The 13,051-nt window shown below is 48.7% G+C and overlaps 1 protein-coding gene across 50 annotated transcripts in view; it reads right to left on the bottom strand.

Annotated features, from left to right (window-relative positions):
- NFASC (neurofascin) overlaps window positions 1-13,051 on the bottom strand; it is a 212,422-nt gene that overhangs the window by 155,467 nt on the left and 43,904 nt on the right. The gene's annotated exons all lie outside the window — the stretch shown is intronic.

Below are 13,051 nucleotides of genomic sequence, written 5' to 3'. Positions count from 1 at the left end.
TTACAAACCAGGCCCTCCAAGCCAGGCACCCAAAGCTTCTGTCTTCTATTAAGACCTGGCCTGGGAGTTCCCATTGAGGTTCAATGGAAAAGAATCTGACTAGGATCCATGAGGACGCAGGTTCCATCCCCAGCCCCACTCAGTGGGTTAAGGATCTGGTGTTGTTGTGAGCTGCGTGCAGTATAGGTCGAAGATGCCACTCGGATCCCGCGTTGCTATGGTTGTGGCGTAGGCCAGGGGCTACAGCTCTGACTGGATCCCTAGCCTGGGAACCTCCATATGCCGAGGGTGCGACCCTAAAAAGACACACACACACACACACACACACACAAGACCTGGCCCTTTCTTCCAATTACTGCTCAAGATCTGCTTTCCAGAAAGTTCTCCAGAGTCCACCCCCAACCCATCCTCCCTAGGGAGCCCGTATGTGTGTGCTTTCTAACAACTACCCATGGATTTCCCAAACTTTGACTAATATACAGACATCTTCCAAAGGGAAAAACAAACAAACAAACCCAAACTCTCATGAGCATATATCCAAGAACCCCCAGGGATCTGGGATACCCCAGTGGGAGATGTTCTGTCTCAAGAAACCAAAATCTGATTTTCAGAACAATGTCTTTCAATTGCAAATCAGCATTGCAAATGAGAAGTTTTCTCTTGACAACTGGTAGAACAATATAAAAGCATACTTTAAACATTCCCACAGAATTGAATGGAATCCACTGAGCTACATGGTTTGTTACCTAGTCATCCAGTATTTAATGAGTACTTCCCAGGTGCCAGGTGATGCTCTTAGCAATGGGATTCAGAGTAAACAAGACATTGTCCCCGCTCCGGAGGAGGAGACCTTCCAGGAGGGGAGACAGGCAATTAGATGGTGAACAAATCAATATACAAGAGGTGTGAAGAAAAGGAAAGCAGGGAAAGAGGGTAAGTGGGAGGTGTGGGAAGAAAGGAAGGGCTGCTTTGACACAAGGTGGTCAGGAAATGCTATCAAAGCAGAGGCCTTGAATAAGATGATGGAAGAAGAGGTGATGAAGGAAAGAGCTTCGGGCCAAGGAAATAGCAAGGAAGGGCCCCAAGGCAGGAGCCAGCTGGACTCTTGAGGAAGAGCCCTGTGCCCAGCGCGGCAGAAGCAAGGGAGTCTAGGGAGGAACAGGTGGGAAGGGCTCACAGATAGGACCGTGTACCCCATGGAGGGGAGTCTCTCTTTATGGGAAACATGAGGGGAGGCCACTGGAGGGATGAAAACAAGGAAGTGATGGGTTTTTTTCCTTCTCTGTCTTTGTCCCCTACCCTGTGTCCTTCCTGTGTCCCATCAGACTGGGAGCCCACTGAGCGCAAGGGCTGTTTCACCTCTCACACCAGGAACTCCCCGGCACGACTTCCCCTCAGCCTCCAGGACAGGGGCCCATTCGCAGCAAAGCTTCCCTGGGTAGTGCCTCCAAACCAGAAATGAGCTCCCGGGCTGGGCGCCTCTTAGCATTACCTCTGCCAGGCTCCAAAATCAGAAGAATAGAGGAGGGACTTGCACACCTGTTGCTGATGGACAGACCTCCTTCCCTGAACTGCCCCCCACCCGCCCCCCATAAAGATCAGTGGCTCTGCAGGTGTACATGTCCCCTAGGCTGGGCCACCAGGGGTCCTTGGAGGAGCCCAGGCAGTGGCTCAGGCGAGGCTGGTCCCTGCCCTCCATGCTGAGGCAACACTGTGGGGATGACACCAGGCCCTGCATCACTATAACAAACAGCCTTGAGGCCTCCACTGCACTACTGCCCCAGGGGAGCCTCAGTTGCCCGTATCCATAGCAACTGGCATTTGTGAGTTGCAGTCTCTGGAGGGAAGGCAGGCAGCATGGCTCTGCTCCCTGGTTCGGAGAGAAGACCCGTTTTTCTCCCGCCGATTTGGGAAGCCCTCAGTTCCTGGAAGAGGTGTCCTCATCCACTTTCACACATTTCCTATCTGTGTCAGCAGGGTGCACATGGAGACGATACACTGATCTGAAGATGGAATCGTCTCCTGAGGTCCACTGGAAGCTGATCCTGCATAAAATATTGCTTTTTTTTTATTACCTGGGAATTCAGGGTAGGGACAACTAGAAAAAAAATACAAATCACACAGCTGGACAGAATTCCATACTCCTGCCTCTGTGCCAGATGGCACCTTGGCCCACCCCATGGCAAAAAAAATAAAATTAAAAAATAAAAAGAATTAAAAATTAAAATGGAAGAATTAAAAAAATTAAAGTGTTAAAGTGCTAATAATACACACTTTCCTTTTCTCCCAGCTACTTAAAGCAGATGCAGCCGGGGACTCTCATTTCAATGATTCATATCCCTTCTTGGTTTGGTAGGCAGAGTCTTCCAAATTTATCTTATGCTGTAGGTTACAGCTTAAACATGGGCAGGGATGAGGGACATCCTAGGGTGAGTGGTAAAGAGAGTTAGAGGTTTTCTTTTAAAATAAATCATTGGGAGTTCCCGTAGTGGCTCAGTGCTTAACAAACCCCACTAGCATCCATGAGGATGTGGGTTCGATCCCCGGCCTCACTCAGTGGGTTAAGGATCTGGCATTGCCGTGAGGTTCGGTGTACATCGCAGATGCAGCTCAGATCCCACGTTGCTGTGGCCGTGGCGTAAGGCGGCGGCAACAGCTCGATTTGACTCCTAGCCTGGGAACCTCCATATGTTGCCGGTACGGCCCTAAAAGACAAAAAGACAAAATAAAATAAAATAAAATAAAATAAAATAAAATAAAATAAAGTAAAATAAAATAATCATTGGCGTTCCCGATGTGGCACAATGGAAACGAATCCAACTAGCATCCATGAGGATGCAGGCCTCGATCAGTGGGTTAAGGATCTAGTATTGCCATGAGCTGTAGTGTAGGTCACAGACACGGCTTGGATCCAGTGTTGCTGTGGCTGTGGCATTTGCCAACAGCTGTAGCTCTAATTCGACCCCTATCCTGGGAACTTCCATATGCCATGAGTGCGGCCCTAAAAAGCAATAATAATAATAATAATAATAATAAATAAAGTCAGTCATTTACTGCCCCCTGCTACAGCGATAGTAGCTGATCTGACCCTGGAAAATATGTTCAAGCTCACAAAGCAGGCCTCCATGTAAAAGAAAGTGGACACCCAGGCCGGTGTCATCCCAGAAGGAGATGGATGTCACCACCAGCTTCTCCTGTGACTGGTGGTCCATCCCAACCCCAAGGACCCCAAACCATCCCATATCTGGACTAAGTCAAACCAGATCAGAAACTGCCTCTTCCTTATACTTAAAACCACTTCTCTCATGCCCACAACTGCTCTCCCTTGAATGCTACCAAATTTTCTTTTAAATAAAAAACAGAACAAACCTAGCTCATTCTCCTCTCTCCATCCCCTTCTGCAGCCTCAGGAAAGAACTTTCTCAAGCTCCAGTCTTCACTCTTCCCCTCCTCCCAAAGAACTGCCTTATCTTTGAAATAAAGATAAATCCCACAATCCTGTGAAAAGCGGAGAGGGAAACTGTACCATTGGGCTGCCCCCAATCCTATGAGAAAGCACATCTGGTGGATTTTTACAGACGTGCATTCCTACAGCCTAAGAGATGGTTCCTGGTCCCTCTACCCTCTTCCACCTGCGCTCTCCCCTCCCAACTCTCCTCCTTCTGCTCAGGTGGGGCAGCCCGATCCCAAACAGCTCCACCACCCCACTAGCTTCCGGGGGATGCCAGTGAGCCTCAGTTTCCTCTATGAAATCAACATAATTGGACCCATCTTACAGATTGTCTTGGGGGGGTACGATCCGACAACATACACGAAGTGTCTGGCACACACAGAGGTTAGTTGCTATCAGCTGTTATTTTTGTGGACTACAAATTTTTCAAGAGCAGATACCAACATGTGATAGTTGGATTCCCAGCATTTAGCACAGCGCCTGGCACGTGGTGGACATCTTTCAAAAATAAAAATTAACATGTTTGTTAAATAAATCTAGTTGCGGAGGCCATAGGCTTATTTCCCACTGGTCCCCGCTCCATCCAAGACTGCTTGGCTGTTCCCCTAAGGGAACAGTTATCCTCATATAACCTTCTTTCCTCTCACTCAGAAAAATTCCAATAAAATCAAACAGTAGGGGGAAAACGCTCAGAAAGGGAAGCCTCTCTGCCTACCACCCGCCAGGTCTTGCCAGGCCTCTCAAAAGATTCGTCCCCCTCTCCCCGTCTCCTGGATGGGGTTCAGTAACTAGCCAAATAATGAACCGTCAGCGGGGATTCCGACCGGTGGCAATTAACACTCTTCCAGCTGGGAAGAGATTTAGCGTCATGATGCCCAGATCTGCCGTTTCCCCTTCCCTCTTCCAGAAAACACCAACTGCTGCCACTCCCCTTGGGGGGACCCTACAGACCAAGAAGAACCCAACTGATGAAACAAGATTAGCCAAATGTCCATACTTTGTTGAGGCTGGGTGATGCTCTCTACTCTTGTTTATTTGGAAAAGCAAATAAAACCCTGATTAATAATTCCATATTGTACAGAACGGGGGCAAGGAAGCCTAAAAGATTATTCTTTTCAAATCATATGGGGGAACGCCAGGCCTGGATTTCTATTGTAAAAGAAAATTTCTCAGGCATTTGAAAGATCAGGGCAGTATTTAGGTGGTATAGAAATAGTATTGGCCTCTGGGAGCTTGGGCAAATAACTTAACCTCTCTAAACCTCTCCTCTGCTTCCTTAGCCTTAAAACTCAGGCTTTGTCCCTACCTCACAGGGTGGCCCAGTGAGGCAAAGGAAGTAAGTGATGCTTGCGGTACTGTGATAGCACCTTGAATGGTACCCAGCACAGAGTAGGTGCTTGATAAAATTTAGTTTCTCTTCTTTCCTTAAAGAAACAATAATGTTCTATTGTATCCTTGGATTAAGAAGCTTTATGGAATCATATGATCCAGCAATCCCACTCCTGGGCATACATCAGGAAAAAACTTTCATTCAAAAAGATAGATGTGTAGTTCCCATTGTGGCGCAGCAGAAACGAATCCGACTAGGAACCATGAGGTTGTGGGTTCGATCCCTGGACTTGCTCAGTGGGTTAAGCATCATTTCCATGAGCTGTGGTGCAGACTGCAGATGAGGCTTGGATTTGGCATTACTGTGGCTGTGGTATAGGCCGGCAGGTGTAGCTCCGATTGGACCTGTAGCCTGGGAACCTCCATACGCCACAAGTGTGGCCCTAAAAAGAAAAAAAAAAAGATACGTGCACCCCTCTGCTCAGTGCAGCACTATTCACAATAGCCAAGACATAGAAACAACTTAAATGTCCACGGACAAATGAATGGATTAAGGAGATGTGGTACATATACAATGGAATACTACTCGGCCATAAAAAGAATGAAATAATGCCATCTCCAGCAACATGGATACAACTAGAGAGTCTCATACTAAGTGAATTAAGTCAGAAAGAGAAAGACAAATACCATATGATATCACTTATTTGTAGAATCTAAAACATGGCACAAATAAACCTATCTACACAATAGCAACAGACATAGAGACATACATAGACAGCAGACTTGTGGTTGCCAAGGGGGTGAGGTGGAGGGGGGAGTGAGATGGACTGGGAGTTTGGGATTTAGTAGATGCAAACTATAACATTTAGAATGTGTAAGCAATGAGGTCCTATTGTATGGCACAGGGAACTATATCCAGTCTCTTGGGATAGATCATGATGGGAGATAATATAAGAAAGGGAATGTTTATATATGTATGACTGGGTCACTTTGCTGTATAGCAGAAATTGGCACAACATTATAAATCAACTAAACTTTAATAAAAAAGCATGGGGGAAAAAAGCTTAATGGAATCAAACTCCAAAAGTCAACTGGTAGCCAAGAGTAACTAAGACACACTAAAAAGAATGCTTCTAGAGAAAGGAACTCAACTCCATTGCCTGGGAAACCTGAGTTCCCAATACCCATCCAAGACTGAAGGATTTGAAGCCCATCATTTGCCAGGGGCACTAATTTAGGAGGGACAGGGCGGCAGGCTAGGAAAGAGAACTGCATCGCTTTCCAGGCCTTGGACGGCAGTAGGTTTAAGTAAGAGGAGTTGCCAGGAGGGATTGCTGAGTATTTAAACACCATGATGTCCAGACAGATATCTGTACACAAATGTTCATCACAGCAGCATTATTCACAATAGCCAACACATAGAGACAACCCAGATAGCCGCCGACAAATGGATAAACAAAACATGGTCTATTTATACAACAAAATATTATTCAGCTTGAAAAAGGAACAGGATTCTGATACTTGCTGCAACATGGATGACCCATGGAAGGCATTATGCTAAATGAAATAATCCAGACACACAAATACTCATTCCATTTATATGAGGTTCCTAGAATAGTCCCACTTATATGAGGTTCCTAGAATAGTCTAATTCACAGAGACAGAATGTTGAATGGTGGTTACCAGGGGCGGCCGAGGGGGGGCAGGGAAGTAGAAAGTCAGTGTTTGATGGATACAGAGTTTCAGTTGCAGAGGATGAAAAGTTCTAGAGGTGGATAGTGATGATGGTTGCACAACAAAGTGAAAGTACATATGCCCCCCAACTGTACACTTAAACATGGTAAAATGGTAAGTTTGATGTTGTGTATAATTCACTACAATTGAGTAATAACACTAGTGATGATGAAGATGATAAAAGAAAAAAAAAAAAACCAGCATAATGACAACATCCTGGTTTTAGTTTATATCCCATTTTCCCCAAAGCTGAAAGCAACCTTAAAACACCCTTAAAATAGATCCGCTTTGTAGCCTGGGTCACCTGGAGCCCAGAAAGGTAGGCGAACGGCAGCAAATCTCTCCAAGGTGCCCTTTAACAGCAGTCCGCCACCTCGGATCGCCACTGCCACCTAAGAGTCAGTCCCTCCGCTGCCCTTTCTCCTTGCCTAAGATGAGGGTGAGCTGCAGACTTGAGCGCAAGCAGAAGTGTGGCATTGATCAGCCCCAGTCCACAGAGCAATGAGCCAAGCTCCCCACTCTTGTTCTCCAGCACCTCCTTGTTGCCCAGGTCACACCCCTCAGTACCAGAGCCCTCAGTCTGGACCTGACTGGGCTGGGAGGAGCTGGACTGCTCACTCCAGCTTCCTGTGCAGAAGCTGCCCTCCGAGGTCTGCTTCTTCTGCCTCCCTGCTCCTCAATTCACTCAAAATGACCCTGGAACCCCAGGGTAAATGTTCCCCAGGAGAGCAGCTTCCATACCGACTTCTATGCAAAGAATGGCAGCAACAGTGGCAGCAAAGCCTGCAAGCTGGAGAGATGGCATCCCCGCCACCGCCCCACCCCCACCCCCACCCCGCAGGCTTTCCCTCCCGGATCCCACATCCACTTCCCGACTGAGAAGGGAATGCTCCACATCTTGAGTTCCTCAGCCACGGGCCAGAATTCCCTGAAATCTCTCTCTACTGTCTCCTCAGACTCACTGTTGAAGTGGAGGTGGGGGGATGGTGGGAGGGGGGTGGGGGGTGGGGGGGTTTGTGTCTTTCTCCTGCCAAGGTATCTGTGTCCACAAACGAGAGCTCAAGAGTTCAGGGAAGGATGGAGAGGGAGCAGGGACCTACCTGGGGAAATCAAATCACTCTTATTCTCCCCCGAGGCTTATCAAACTCTTGAAGTGGCACAATAAGACCAGCTAGCTTAACAGGTAGCTATTGAGAAGAGGCATAACCAATCTACAATGAAAGAAAGCCTCAGAGATTGCCTGGGGCCAGGGCCCGGCAGAAGACTGGGATGGGAGAATTTTGGGGGGAGATGAAATAATCTATATCCTGATTGGATGGTGGTTGATCCTGATTGGATGGTGGTTACATGAGTGTCTACATTTGTCAAAACCCATCTGACTATACCTTTAAAATGAATACACTTTACGGAGTGCAAATTATACCTCAATACTGTTTATTTTTAAAGTTTAAAAAAAAAAACCCAACCAAAAACCTAAGAACCCTGGTAAGAAAGTCACATGCTTTAGTGGTAATTTAGGAGGCAAATCATAAAGGCTCAGGAAGAAAGACAATATATCCCAAATGACTGTGTATTTACCAGGCCATTCAATGCTGAGTCTAAGAGGCCTGTAGACCCCTCCTTCCTCCACCTCTCCCAACTAACCCCAGAATTTCATAGTCAGGCAGACAAAGACCCCATCAGACCTCCCCTCAGAAGTGAGAATTCCAAATGCTCCTTCAAACCTAGTTAATAACATCCTGTCTTGGTTGGGGATTTGCGGAGGGGGGATCCGGGTGGCTGGTCCCTACCATTGGCTCTTGGTGTGGCTTAGGCCCATTACCATGCCACTTACATCTTTCCCCACAAAAAGCCCCCAGCAGGGGAGGGAAATGCTCTGAGCAGAGCTGAGAGCCTGGAGACTGGGAGCAGTGCGTCCTAGGACTGCATGGCTTTCCCAGCACTCTGGCCTCCTGGACAACATGCAAGAGTTTTGCAGAATGTGCCTTTGCAGCCTGTTTCTAAGGAAGAGAATCACTTCGACTGTCCAATACCGTATTTTTTTTTGTCTTTTTTTTTTTTTTAGGGCCACACCCAAGGCATGTGGAGGTTCCCAGGCTAGGGGTTGAATCGGAGCAGGTAGCTGCCAGTCTGCGTCACAGCCACAGCCACGCCAGATATGAGCCACATCTGCGACCTATACCACAGCTCACGGCAACGCCGGATCCTTAACCCACTGAGTGAGACCAGGGATTGAACCTGCATCCTTATGGATACTAGTCAGATAATGTTTCTGCTAAGCCATGATGGAAACTCCCTAATACTGTATTATTCAGGCACTTCCAGATCTGTTTTCCTTTCCCCTTCTTCTGGCAAAATATAGTCTATTCTCAGGCATACGTGACTTTTGGGAAGCTGACAGCTTCAGCCATGTCCCCACACTGCTGGTCTAATCTGGAAGCTGACTGAAAGCAGGGGGAAGCCATGGTCTGCGCCCATCCCTTCCAGGAGGTCCACCGCAAAAGGAAGGAACATGAACAGGATGCTTGGATTTGCTCAGGGTCAGAAATCCAGCTCCAGGATAATCAAGATTCAGATGGGTCTACATTAACATCCCGATCCAACCTACCTTCTACAAGAGGCTGCATGATTCCAGAAGAAATATACAGACCCATATTCAGATTCTGGCAAATTTGATCACTGTGTGACTACAGGCAAGTCACTTAACCTCTCTGTTTGCCCATCTATAAAATGGAGATTGTGCTATCTGCCTCCTTGGGTTATTGAAGGAACCGAATGAGGACATATATCAAAAGCACAGGGCATAGTAGTTCCTGTTGTGGTGCAGTGGAAACGAATCCGACGAGGAACCAGGAGGTTGCGGGTTCGATCACTGGAGTCGCTCAGTGGGTTAAGGATCCAGTGTTGCCGTGAGCTGTGGTGTAGGTTGCAGACATGGCTCGGATCTGGCGTGGCTGTGGCTGTGGTGCAGGCCGGCAGCTGTACTCCGACTGGACCCCTAAGCCTGGGAATCTCCATACGCCACAGGTGCAGCCCTAAAAAGCAAAACAAAACAAAAAAGCACAGGGCATAGAGCACAGGGAACTATATCCAATCACTTGTCCTAGAACCTGATAGAAGATAATATGAGACAAGGAGTGTGTGTGTATGTGTGTGTGTGTGTGTGTATGACTGGGTCATTTTGCTGTATAGCAGAAATGACAGAACATTGTAAGTCAACTATAATAATAATAATAATAATAACAACAACAATAATAATAATAACAGCACAGGGCAGTGCCTGGGGGCAGCCAGAAAGCATTATGGCTTTCCACCTCCCTCCATCCCACTCTCTCATCCTGACCCGGCTCAGGCCAGAGCAAAGTGGAAAGTTACCTCTCCCTTTCAAAAGTCATTATAAATACAGGCTGACTCCATCACATGGGCCTCCTTTAAGTTTCTCATACCAGAAAGAGAGTATCCTGCATTCACAGGAAATGAAATTTCGGGTCTTTATGTACTTTTAAATGTCGACAGATGTTTGCTTTAGGCATGCAAAGTGTACAGGAACCCCTGAGAAGAATAACCTGGATGAGGTTCAGACCAGGGACAAGACAGAGCAGGAAGGGGAGAAGGATGCTGGCAGAGAAAGGGCAGGATCTGGGGCAGATGCAATCAGGACCAGGAGCCAGGAAGGCCAAGAGAGGGAGGTGGGTGCAGGATGGTAGGTTGGAAGTTCAGGAAGTGCAGGCAGGGCCCTGGGCAGAAAGGGGACAGAATAAAGCCATGATTCCATCCCCAGTGCTGGCAACAGCTGAGATGTGAGGAAGACCCGTGAAGTCAGAAACCTGGCTGGTGCTAAACCAGAAGAGGACTCTCGCCTCCAGGGACCCAAAGTAAATGGGGCCAAAAGCAGCCCCGGGAACAGGAGACCTTGAACTTGAGTGTCCATCCAGATTTGTGTTGGCTTCCAGAGCTAAAAAGGGCGGCGGCAGGAAGCAGCCAGGATATTGCCGGATTCTTTCACCTGAGCCAGGGTGAGCAGCAGGGGACAGAACCACCAACACTTGGTCAGGACAGCTCCCCCATGGAGGTCTGGCCCAGCATAAGATGCTCTGAGTCTAGGTGGGAGAGAGAGCGAAGTGGCCGCATGGCTCTGGACAGAGGTACCCTTCCTCCTGTGCTAAATGATTTCATGGATTTGTTCATTTATCTTCACAAAGGACAAGAGGCAGGTGCTATTAATATCACACTTGACAGACGAGGAAGCCAGGAGGTCACCCAGCTAGAGGTAGAACTAGGAACAGACTCCAGACAGTCTGGCTCCACCACCCACATGTCTGGCCACTTCACCGCACTGCCTCCAGGGTGCTGCACCCACTCCTTGAGGTGGCAAATCAGGGAGGAGATACTGCACCTTCCATTATTCTGAGGCCACCCCCCGTGGTGAGGAGAATAATCAATCAGGTAGTTAATGCAGGAACATGGGCTCTGATATATTCTATGATATGTTCATTGATTAACATCTGAGATTTAAGGGTTCCAGGGAGTAATATCCCCACAGGTCTTATTTGCTATAGGATGTGTATCTGATTAAAGTCCAGGTGGACTTTAATCTCGAACCCACTCCTCAACTGATAGAAAAGGAATGAGAGGAATGGCAACCCCCAGCCTATGGAAGAGAAGAACCAAGGAGCCATAAAACTTACGGGCATATCCACCTCCAAGACCTGTATTGGACAAGGACTGATATAGGTGAACTGAGCAAAGCCGATGGGAAAAAGAACTGATATCTGGACCCCACATTGGTCCTCCCATCTTTAAGAGATAAAACCACTATAGAACAATGGTGGGGGGGACTCTTCCTCCCCGCCTCCCAGTGTCTGTGCTGGGAGCTATCCTGTAATAAAGACTTTTGCTTCTTGCTGCCTGTGTGTTCCTGAAGATCATTCTTCAGCTCTGTGAACAAGAACTTGGATTCTGGTAACATCTTTCTGGTAACAGTGGTACAGATCGGGGTGACGGGGTGGGCAGAGACTGCATGAGCAGCTCTGCAGCTGGTTGCCAAAGGGAGCCACCACCCCCCACCCCCCCAGCCAGCACACGGATCCCACCGAGGGCTCTGCTCTGGCCCCTACACTGCTGAGCTTGGAGGGCCCTTAGCAGCCGTTGTTGCTAAGCGTGCGTGAACCACAGATGCTTGTGTTCCGTGTGGGGAGGTCCAGGAAGAGGCGCCTGGCTAAGTAAGTAAGTGCTGTTTTCTGTGGGAACGAGGCACATCTGCCTGGAAGGCAGAGGGAAAAGCCCATTAACACACAGGCTGCTCCTGAGCGTCACGGGGAGCTCCCCCTCTCTTGAGCTTCCTTTGGGGGCCTGGGGAATTCTCTAGCCTCCTCAGCCTTTCCCACATCCCAAATTCCAATTGGGCACTTGGTGTGCCCTGAAGCTAGCAGTCGTTGACACCCCCTGTTACTGACACACAGTGTGGCATATTTCAGGGAGTGGCTATGCTGGTTAGCGGTCCAGAGGACAGAGTTGCCAAAAGCCCGAGAAGGAAAATCCCCCTAGTGGTCATCGATCCAGAGTTTGGCCTGTGGTAAGGCCCCCTCCCCTGCTAAAGAGCTAGATGCTTCTCACAGATCTCTGAGGAAGAATACTGCACACAGCTCCCTCTCACTGTCAGGAAATTTCTTGGCATCTGACCTCAGTCCTTGGGGCCACCGAAAGAACACACGCTGTGGCCTTCTACTGGGAGACCGCATAGCACAAGGGCTCAAGAGAGCAGACTTTTGAGCCAGGGCACACAGTGTGACCTTGGGCAACGTGATTCACTCTCTGGATCCCAGCAGAGTGACAGCACAGGTTGTTGGGAGGATTACAGGAGATGACAGAGATCAAGGCTCCAGCAATGCCTATTGCAGAGGAAGCGCTCCAAGAACGGTCACCACGGTCTCGGCTGCTGATGGGGAAGGCCACCATGCCAGTTCCTCCTGAGCACAACAGCCTCAGAGAGCAGAGGGCCCACAGCGTGACTCAGCCTGTCTGCCTCCAGGCTCTTCTCTCTGTTCCTGGACCTTCCAGGAACCTCCCACAGCAAATGACAACCATCAACACAGCCAGTAGGAACCCCCAAAGAGCTTAGTGGAGGATGCTGGGCCAGGTGCCCCAGCCAGGCTGACTCCCACTGAGTTGACCACACACATCCCCCATGCCCCACCCCCAGCTGTTTCTCCAGCTCTCACGTCCTCTCTAAGTAGAAGAGCATCCAGCCCGGCAGATAAACCACAGATCCAGGGCTCCCAAGAGCATGCAGATGCTTCTAAAAATAGTTTCTGCTTCTTCAGACTGCAGGAGGGGGCAGGGAAGCGAGTGCCCACAGCGTCTGCAGGAGTGCAGCACCCACAAGGAACTGCATGTTATATAGCACCTCCTCGTCATCCCCCTTACCAAGGCCAGGCCAGAGCAGACCACACTCTGGATGCACTGTGCTCGAGAAAGCCTGCCCTCTTTCCTTTGTCCACACTGGTGAGGGAGCACCCTGCATGGCTCTGAGTCCTA

Source organism: Sus scrofa, chromosome 9, assembly GCF_054392235.1.
Source record: "Sus scrofa isolate SSC_HxYL_T2T_F1_AM1 chromosome 9, Sscrofa_HxYL_maternal_Yorkshire_Landrace_v2.0, whole genome shotgun sequence".
Classification (NCBI taxonomy): domain Eukaryota; kingdom Metazoa; phylum Chordata; class Mammalia; order Artiodactyla; family Suidae; genus Sus; species Sus scrofa.
This window is presented reverse-complemented; position numbering and strand designations above follow the sequence as displayed.